Source organism: Sebastes umbrosus, chromosome 2 (assembly GCF_015220745.1).
Source record: "Sebastes umbrosus isolate fSebUmb1 chromosome 2, fSebUmb1.pri, whole genome shotgun sequence".
Lineage (NCBI taxonomy): Eukaryota > Metazoa > Chordata > Actinopteri > Perciformes > Sebastidae > Sebastes > Sebastes umbrosus.
The window spans coordinates 11,206,521-11,214,599 of record NC_051270.1 but is presented as its reverse complement, the minus strand read 5'-3'; the positions used below and the strand labels follow the sequence as shown (position 1 = coordinate 11,214,599).

The following is an 8,079-nucleotide window of genomic DNA, read 5'->3' as shown; positions in this document are numbered from 1 at the left end:
GTTAAAATAAAGACACATTTAACAATAAACATACATGTATTTGACAATATGTCTTGTATTCGTGTTTCTTTATAAACAATTTTATTCAATAAATAATTCTCTATATTACCAGCAAAAGCTGTTTGTATTGTGTTGAATTTCCACTTTCAAAACTGTATATAGTTCTCTAGTTTATACTCAGTGTTACAGCCTCACTTCTGTTTGGCAGCGCAGTATTAACTAATGACCAAACAGGAAGGGACTCAATAACATCATTTATAGTATAGACTGTCATTTTCTGATCAAATATAATTGGTTTTCAGTTTCCTGTCTCACATGCCACCTTGTTAAAAGCTGTGTATCTACCAAACTAATGATCTACAGTTTTAGTTCCCAATAGACCTGTAAATAAAGATCTGCTCTGACATTAGCTGACTGGTGAAAAACACAACTCATAAATTCCTCTGACTGAACAAAAGCAGACACTCCCAGAACATCCAGTGTTGGTAACCATGGCTGCCCTGTGAATGACACACAATCCCCTTCAGTGTTTATCAGTAACCATGTTTTGGCATGCTACAGAGTTAATTCTCAACCAATGTTGCTTAGGACGTAATTGCAAAAAGGCGGTACGGCCGGCAGACAAAGGCCCGTAAAATAAAACCAACACTCTCCAGGAAGTCTCGAGGTTGCCATAGAGAACAAAGGCACCTGAGCCCACAACACTTACACGGGTCTTAAGGTTATGACCAGCGCTTCAACACTCTATACGCCTCTGGACTCCTCAGCTCAACAGCGCACTGAAGACTCTTAAATCTCAACAAATCATGGGTTGCAACACAAGCCGGGGCACCACAGTGGTGGACCCTTCTGAAGAGCCAGGGGAGAGGCCGAAGACGGCCACTTCCACCGAGGCGGCGTCCACGGAGGAAACCAATGGAACGACAAACAAAGATAAAGACGAACAAACGGAGATTTCCAGCTGAGTGCCATCTTTACACCTCACCCTAAACTCTTCTCAAAGTAAGAAATATGATAAATCCCCTGAAAACTACAGTATGTGTTGTTCCACTGCTTCCTTTTCATAAAATCTCCTATATTTAGGGCTAACCCAAATGCTTCGTAGCTTCAAAGCTTCAACCGTTGCCATGGTATTTGACCTCCCAATCACTATTTGAATGCTTCATTTTTCAATTTAATTTGTAAGTATGTAATAATAATGTATAAATCCCAAAATGGCCCATGAAATAAGGAATAATCTCGTAACATTATTCATAGTCAGCATTAATTATTATTAGTTATTCTCAGAAGGATATCGCTGTTTGTTATGTGTAGAGGTGGGTGTGTGTACAGTAGTGCGGCAGCAGCACTGAAACGGGGGAGATGGAGACGGACAGACAGAGAGACGAACATGTCAGCCTACCGCGCTGCTCAGCGAAGCTTCGAATATTTGTCACCGAAGATTCGAAGCCCAAAAAATGGAATTCGGGATAGCCGTACCTCTATTATTCACAATCTACATGAAAAATGTTTTCCCTTTTTCCTTATCTGCTGACAATGACCTTTCATTGTTTTCAATTCTATCAATGGAACAAGATTATAGCACCTCGCCATAAAGCAAGCAATTTATGACCATCGCATTGGGGTCACTTTGATACAATCACCTCTATAACTTGACCGCCATGTCTCTCTGAGGCTATTTGACATGACAAATGGGCTGTGTGGTGACTGAGATGGGCTCTATGTGTCTGTGTCGCTGTGTGTACAGATTGGCCTGTCCGGGGTGAAGGAGGGCCTGTCAGCGGGAGGAGGCGACGCTGCACTACTGTCCATCAACCTCTGCGTCATCTGGGCCAAACAAACACACTTCGGAAGAAATTCAGCTCTTATGTTCATATTCCAGAAACTATTTTGTGATAAATACATATTGATACAAATACTGCGTTGTGTACCTGTGTTGTCTTTATGTTCTTTTCTAGCCTTCTTTTAGATCTTTGCAAAGCCCCCCTGCGGCGTACTTTGCATCGCCTTTGTTTGTTTTCACAGCCGTTATATGTTCATTCTCCTTTCCTCCTCCACTCAAGCGCTCACACACACCTCTGGTCAGGGCTGATAGTTACAACACACTCTTTCAAATGCTTCCAATTCTGCTGCAGGCTAAAGCAGCAACCCTTTAAGATAGTCAGCTTATGCTTCAGCTGTGGGTACCTTGCAGCTCTCCAACTAGATAGCATGCTCTGCATATCAGAGTCAGAGAAAGCGAGTGCTTTACACAGCAAATAATGAAATGCTGCCAAGAGTTACAAAAATGTTCAAGCACTTTCCAGTCTTTGCCAGCAGGGGGCACGGACAAAAACACTGAAGGAGTTCTCCCGGCCGCCACCAGGGAGCAGAAGTGATCTTTCCACATTGTTACGACACATCTGAGGCTGGCTCCATTTGCTGAAGACATTTAATCTGAAATATAGGTTGTAAGTTTATTACCAGCTAGTGAATGGAGCTGGAATGGAATAGCCATTTCACAAAGCCATATCAAAAATACCCATCTCAGAGGCAGGGGGAAATTACATGAAAATATTACCATTATACAAATGGAAAGTATGATTGAATAATGTGCTGGAGAAGATAAATGAAAAGCACTTTGTTGGAAAACGAGGTACTAAATAGGTTTTTAATTTCAGTAGTGGGATAAAAGAAGCACATTTTTACCCCATTTCACTGCCAATTGATTAGTGGTTCCACATCTGCAGATAGAGAGGGAGCCTTATCGTCTCATTATCAGTTAATTAATATGCATGCACACATGCCAATTATCTTTCCTCTGCCATTTAGCAGAAATGAGACATTGATGTTTTAATGGTGCCGGAATGGATAACTCCTCTTTTGCTTTAAAGACAAGGCAGGCACATTGATTGACATAGCCGGGAAATGTTAAGAGGGACAATTGAATTAAGTGCAACCTGAAACACTTGATTATTATATTAATACTTCTCAGCAGCTTAGCTATTTTCTGTCCTTTTCCAGGTGCTGTAATCTACCAGAGTTGTCTTTTTTTATGAACTCTCTGATGAAAGATACAAAAGGGGCAAGACTTATAGTGCAGCTATATATATATATATATATATATATATATATAGCAACATTTCATTTGAAGGACATGCAGAATAGCAAGCTAATACATTTTCCACTGTGCCATGACTATTAAAGCCCCCAAGGCCACACCAAGTGAAGCAAACCCAAGATGAAAGTTATATTAATCATTATTCGGTTTACTGTACTGTGTGCACTGAATTTATGTTCATGAGTCACAGGCCAGTGTTATGTGCCAGTGAAATAGGCAATATTATGGAAGGAAGCACTATTGACATTTTTCATTTCTGCATAAATGCTCCTGGTTGCACATTATGCCCAAGGCTCTTATTTTTTTTTTCTTCTTTTATCAGTGCACTTTGAGTTCAATGCCACAATGCCATAATGTTGGAGTGATTCTTTATGATAAAACCCCCCCCCAAAAAAAAAACAATGTCGAGCTCGCGGGCTAAATCCAAACCTAGGGTCCATGACGTTTGTACACATAAAACATCACAGAGGACAAAGTTGTTCCACTGGAGGCAACTGCTCACAGGATTGTGCCAAAAAATAAAGAGGGCAAACAGAAAATGAGAAGGGTAACTAAAAAAAACTCTCTGGGGTGTAATCTCCTTACTCAGTAATGGACCATTTATATGATGTATAATGGGCTGCCACAAATATTCACAAGTAGTGGTCTTATTTTCAGCCAGCCTCTCTTTAAAGATGTGTTCTTCACAGGGTATCTTTTGTGAATATATGATCAGAGGCACGACAGCCCCGGTCTTTAATCTTACACTGGCCTTGAAGAATGTCACTGATTCCAACCACCCCTCCTCCTCCTCCTCCTCCTCTACCTCCGCCACCACCACCACAACTGCAGGCTACAGACACCATCCTATTCACACTGCGGTGCAGCAACGCATCTCTGGTTGTTTAGAGGCTATGGGCTTCTTTATTTTGAGTTAAAAAAAAACAAAAAAACACATCAGATATTCATTCAAACTATGTGACCCTGCAGTGTCACTAAGGCCTCTGAAGTGCTGGTTCATAAACAGTTGATTGAACACAAATAGCAAAACCTCTCTCAGTGAGCTACCCACTTTGAAATTTGCTTTGTTGACCTCTCTGGGAGACTCTGGGTTTCAGTGTCAGGGCATCATCTCTTCTCTCTGTTGTGCGTTGATCGGCAGGCTGAGCGCTTTAGTTTGTAGTAGTCAAATAATATGATTTTCTTTATGTTGGAACGGAACAATTTTGCATGACATATCGGCTTACTGGGTTTGACCTTTTGTATTTTCTGCAGGATTAATTATCCTCTTTAGCCATGAAACAGGAAAAAGGAAGCAAGTAATGCGCAGCAGAGGCTAATAGCATAATAACATGGTATACTGGACTTTATCAACGCAAAGCCACATGAGCATAATCACTGAGTAATGATAGGAGACATTGATTTGAGCAAATACTGTATGGTTTTAAGACAAATACCATAGGTTAAACCAATTGACCTCCTGCGTTTGTTTCGTCAACAAGGAAATGTGAAATGATGGGTCCACCTTTCACCTGCATGTTTGCAAATATCTGTAGTTTTCTAATGTGTACGGTATATAAAGTACACCTGTACAATCTAATTTAATCCAATACAACAGCCCTGACATAACATCCATCTTTACAAAGCTCATATTGTTCAGTTTTTGGTGACATTGTCGGAAATGTGTAAATTCAATTACATGTTTAGTATTGAGGTCATAGGGAAAGGTGGTGTTTTACTGAATTTTTTTGTTCACTCCATCACTCTTACATGAGTGAGAAACACATGTGAATAGCCTTATGCAGTCCAGTATAACACCATCACCAACTATGACCTCAATACTAAATTGAATTAACACCTCCATGACAGTCTCAAAAGCAAACCTGAACATTATAGGCATCATAAAAGTAGACTTTATGGCAGAACCATTTTATTGGGTTGCATTAGACTGTACAGGTGTAACCAATAAACATTTCCCCATTCAAAACACAGTAGAGTGCACAGTGGACACTTGGTTTTAGTTACACTATACTACTAAGCGGGATTTTTCATATGGATCTGATTTGGATGCATGTTTTAGGAATGCTTGTTTTCATAAAATCTCATAGTTGGGTGAAGAGTTGTACATTTATAAATCAGCTTCCAGATCAACAAAGCAAAAATCAGCTGGTTTAGTGATTGTTTGTAACTTAATGAACTGGATCAGCATACTGAAAAGATAAAGTTAATTTTCACCATAGGAATATCAAGCTACAGAAACACACAGTGAGCTATAGTTATAAGCTAGTCAACACTGTAGGTAACTTTGCACCAAAGACTGTCTTTTTATCTGATATCTGTGATGGATGTGGTGGTGTCCTGCCCATGTGGACCATGTGTTCTCAACTTTGAGGACAATTATGGTCGTGTCTACAATTTATCCCCCAGTATTAGCCAGTACTAGAGTACTTTTATGATTTGGGGAGCTACTTAAATGGAGCACACATCCAAAAAGGTAATCTTGAACTATGGGGAAAATGTCCCTGGAGCAAAGATGCTCCCAATCCATCTACCTACTGCTTCCAAAAGGATTCGCTCAAAGTCGACCGCAAACGAATACATGGACTGAAATATCTTACCATTAAGTTTTTTGTCAAATGTCATAGCAATGAAAATTCTGTAGGACACTGCAAATAGATTATGAACGAGTGGAAAACCCTATAAAGTCCTGAAGGCAAATAAGATTTAGCTGAAGATAAAGGTCAGGGCGCTGGAGGAGAGATACGGGGAGGCATGTGGACAAGGATGACTTGATTATCCTGGATGGGAGCACAAAGAGACGTGTCCTTTTGCAACAGGGTTAGAAGAAATACCATCTTCTAATAACGGGAGCAAAGTGCCAGCTATAAATGGTTGAAAATTCATATGAGTATATGAATTCCTAAAAAAAAAAGTACTGAATGATGTAAGAATTCTGATGCTATAAGTGTAAACCACACTCATATGGGATCTCAGTCAACTTAAACAAATGTTTCTTTAAATTATAGATAAACGTTTGAGGAGTCAATCTAGTCTGCAGTGTTTCTGTATCTAATGTGTTCCAAAGAGAAAGTGACTCTGGGACCCGCCAAGTCATTACTGTATGTATAACTCATTGCAGTAATGTACAAGAGCTTAGTGACAGCTGAAAGCCTTCAGTATGGGTGTGTGTTAATGTGTACACGTGTAGGTGTGTGCATGCGTGCGTACATGTAGAATAACGCCTTTCAAAGAAAATGGGGAAAAATAGGAAATAGTACTCTAAATGTCATTCATTCAGCTCGGATGTCGGGGTGACCTTCAGCAGAATCAGCTCTTCCTATTGTGAACGTCGACGAGTGGGTTCTGTAAAATATCAAATTTGATAAGAAAAAAAAAGTCGATGTGAAAGCCAACGTGTGATGGTCACCACTGTATGGTCAGTATGAGTCCAGATGTGACTCTCGGTTGTCGACATGGCAGGGTACTATTGTGTATTATAGGTGTTGTTGCTTTGTATTCATTAGATAGGCCTAACCTTTGTGAATACAGGGACAATCCATACACTACAGTACATACATTTTGTTTAATTTTGATTGGATGGCATGTTACAACTAGAACGATGGAGCTCACTTAGCTCAAAACCAGGCATCATAAAGCAAAGGAAGGTAATGTAGGGTAACATTTAATATTCTTTGCCATCTAGAAATTGCTTGAATCAACCATCAATGGCAATAGTTCAATTATAGCTTAGCAACTGTAATGGCAGGCTTTCATGCTTTGGATTTCTCTACATGCTAAAGCGGTGCATGGGGCTATAGTAGGAGAGATACTCCGTATAAGCGTTTGGAGGCTGGTGTCTTTATTTTATTCACCTTTACATACCAAAAACACAAGAGCTAAAGTGGAAGGAATGGATTTAAAGTCCCAGTGAAACGGATGTTAGAACATATTTAGCTTCTGTAATGTGACGTCTTTCGCAGTGAAACGGAATATTTGAGCGGTGTACAGTTACGAGAGGGATTTAAATCAAATCCTTCGCATTTGATTGGACCACTAAAAAGTGGGCGGGCTTAGAATGTATCACAATAGAGAAGAGGAGTCCCTCCGCTTCCGGTGGACCACCATGGGACCTTACTTCGGAAAAAAAATTAACATTATAAATGACGAGAGATAAATATTTTTTTTTTAACCCGTTTGAATTGCGTCATGAATCACACATATGATGTTTGTCAATTTAAAAGATAATTTTGCAAGTCAAGAATGTCACGGTTTGTTGTAAAACTGTTCAAGTATAAGACTTTGAAAATATGTAATTAGAAAGACTAAACACCCAAAAGTCGCACAAGTGACGTCTCTCTCACTGAAGCTACAATGACTGTGTTTCATACTGGGACGTACTCAAACAAGCAACGGGTCTCGCTCGTTTTTTTCTCTTAAGAGGAAAAAGGGGTTATGTTTCTACCTCATGGTTCCCATCTCTCTGTAAAGTAAAGACAACATTTGATATTTTTAAATGTGCTCTATAAATAAACTTGATATATTACTATGGATTTGATTGATAAATCTGTCATTGTTATGTGCATAAGTGGCATACTGTACTACGTTAGCCGAGCTCGACAGGCGTAGCAACAGTAACTAGGGGGGGCAGAGCTTAGGGAAAGGTCACTTGCTTCCTGCTGATTGTTTTGAAGCCATAGAGAATGTCCTTCAACCATTGACCCCTGCGCTCAGGCTCTCATGTTTGTCGCTATCTACTCAAATGTCTTTGAGCAGCACAAGACATGGGTCCATAACAACTGGGATTGTTCTACATTTGAACCTGACCTTTAAATTCCCTGGAAAGAGGAGCAAGAGAAAAGATACTTTTCCTTTGAGGATACATACAGAATCATATATATTATGGATATCAGATATCAAAAGGGAACATGAAGCAAAATGTGTACATTTGAATGTATGTCCTCGTCTGTTTGGCTTGTTTTTCGGCGTGCTCATCATTTAAC

General features: G+C 39.8%; 2 long non-coding RNA genes across 2 annotated transcripts in view; one reads left to right on the top strand and one right to left on the bottom strand.

Annotated features, from left to right (window-relative positions):
- The window catches only part of LOC119476799, an 81,184-nt gene that overhangs the window by 15,069 nt on the left and 58,036 nt on the right, over positions 1-8,079 (bottom strand). The window lies entirely within an intron of this gene.
- Positions 623-1,918, top strand: LOC119476806. Its single transcript, XR_005204110.1, has 2 exons — positions 623-1,002; positions 1,748-1,918. It is a non-coding gene; the product is annotated as an uncharacterized LOC119476806 (long non-coding RNA).